The following is a 2,280-nucleotide window of genomic DNA, read 5'->3' as shown; positions in this document are numbered from 1 at the left end:
AACTGGGAAATTCTTCAAGAGATGGGAATACCAGACCACCTGATCTGCCTCCTGAGAAATCTGTATGCAGGTTAAGAAGCAACTGTTAGAACCAGACATGGATCAATGGACTGGTTCCAAAACGGGAAAAGAATACATCAAAGCTGTATATTGTGCCCCTGCTTATTTAGCTTATATGCAGAGTACATCATGCAAAATGCCGGGCTGGATGAAGTACAAGCTGGAATCAAGATTGCTGGAAGAACCCCCAAACCTGCCGCAAGCAAGCAGGAGGAGGAGCCAACATGCCAGAGACAGCCGGGGGGAGCTGAGGAGGTCACCCTACATGGTTGCCCCCTCCATCTCCTGAGATGTCACGAAGGTAGGAGGCCACCCATGTCCCCAACACGGGCCTCCTAGAACCAGGGGTCCCCAGCCCTGGAGCTCAGAGGTAAGGAGGTGCTGACAGGTGCTCAGCGAGATGCTCCCCCACCCCTCAGGCTCCCTTTCCATCCTCCTATTTTTCCTCCTCCCCAGTGTCCCAGCGGAGCCCCACCCCACCCCCACCCTCACCCCGACCCCATTTCCAGCACCTGAGTGCAACTTCTTGTCCCCCTTGCGTAGCCCTATCCAGGGGTACCCTCATGGGGCCCCCTCTGCTTTTTCTGCTGGAGTCCAAGGCCTTTGGGGACCCCACCCGGAGCCCAGCTAACCACAATCTGTGAGGGGTGGGCAAGACAGCACCAGCTGGTCACTGTGGAGGGCTGGCCTGTGTGATGCCATCAGCAGCTGGTGACAGAACCCCGGACTGCTGTGGACCTGCGTGAGTGTGAGGTGGAGATGCTGGAGGAGGTGCCCGTGGCTGGCGGCAGTCCCCTGTGCCAGTACTTCTTTGAAACCCACTGTAAGTCTGCCAGGGCTGAGGAAGATGGCCCTGGTCGGGTAGAGGACTCTGCCGGAATGTGGGCCAGAGGCACTGGGTGTCTGAGTGAAAAGCCAAGCAGTCTTACCTGTGGCCATTGACCACTGATGCCCAGGGCCAGCTGGCGATGGATTTGAATTGATACTGCCTATGTTTACACGTAGAGAAGACAATGGCACCCCACTCCAGTACTCTTGCCTGGAAAACACCATGGATGGAGGAGCCTAGTAGGCTGCAGTCCATAGGGTTGCTAAGAATCGGACATGACTGAGTGATTTCTCTTTCATTTTTCACTTTCATGCATTGGAGAAGGAAATGGCAACCCACTCCAGTGTTCTTGCCTGGAGAGTCCCAGGGACGGGGGAGCCTGGTGGGCTGCCGTCTATGGGGTCACACAGAGTTGGAGACAACTAAAGAGACTTAGCAGCAGCATGTCTACATGCTCCTAAGCCAGACTGGCCAGGCCTGAGACCCATGCCCTGGAAATGGGCAGATAGAGGAAGAAGGAGCTGGATGCTGAAAAACCTCAGGAGTGACCTGGCTGCTCTGGGCCTCAGTCTAGGAACCTGTCAAATGGTCACAAAAATCATCGAGCAGTCACTTTGGGCAAGACAGATGGCAAGAAACCAAATGGGGTTTTGAAGGATGAATAGGAGTTATCCTGAATGAACTTGAGGGTAAAAATGATAATGATGATGATGATGACCAGAAAAAAAAGAAGATTGCTGAAAGAAATGTCAATTACCTCAGATATGCAGATGATTTCAGTTGTGTCCTAATGGGGCATCCCTAGGATTTTTTTTACTGATCTCATTCCACCCCATCCATGCCCTTTCCCATTTCAAAAATATTTTCTCTTTATTTTCCCAGAAGCCTTAGCATGGTCATTTCCAGAACAAGAAAAGCCACAATATTCTGATTCTGCTAATAAAATGCTGTGTTACCATGAGGAAAATACCTCTTTGTCTCTTAATTGAACAAGGTCAAGATTAGTAAACAAGTGAGCGCCAAGTTAGAAGAATATCTTGTATACAGTATGGTTGTTTGCTTGAGTCCTGTTCACTGCCTTATTAGTTCTCATACTTTGTCTACAGATTCCTTTGGATTTTCTACATCAGCAGTAATATGATCTGAAAATATGATAATTTGTCTCTCCTCTTACACATATTTTTACTTTTCTTGTCTCAGAAAAAGTATTCAAAGAGACATTTAACTTTCTCCAAATTTGGCAAAAGGCACAAACCTACAGATTCAATAAACCGAATAAACTCCAAACAGGATCAACCAGCTGAAAATTAACAAAAAAGAAAAAAAATCTTCATAACAGAGAAAAATAACACATAAACTACAGGGGAAAGTAATTTAAAGGACTGCTGATT

At 48.3% G+C, this 2,280-nt stretch overlaps 1 pseudogene; it reads left to right on the top strand.

Moving 5' to 3' along the window:
- The first annotated feature begins 454 nt into the window (after window positions 1–454).
- LOC128044831 (neurotrophin-4-like) lies at window positions 455–1,065 on the top strand (annotated as a pseudogene).
- The last annotated feature ends 1,215 nt before the right edge of the window (window positions 1,066–2,280 follow it).

The sequence above is a fragment of the Budorcas taxicolor genome, chromosome 3, assembly GCF_023091745.1.
Source record: "Budorcas taxicolor isolate Tak-1 chromosome 3, Takin1.1, whole genome shotgun sequence".
NCBI lineage: Eukaryota > Metazoa > Chordata > Mammalia > Artiodactyla > Bovidae > Budorcas > Budorcas taxicolor.
The sequence above is the reverse complement of the archived record's forward strand: the minus strand, read 5'-3'. Positions and strand labels throughout refer to the sequence as shown.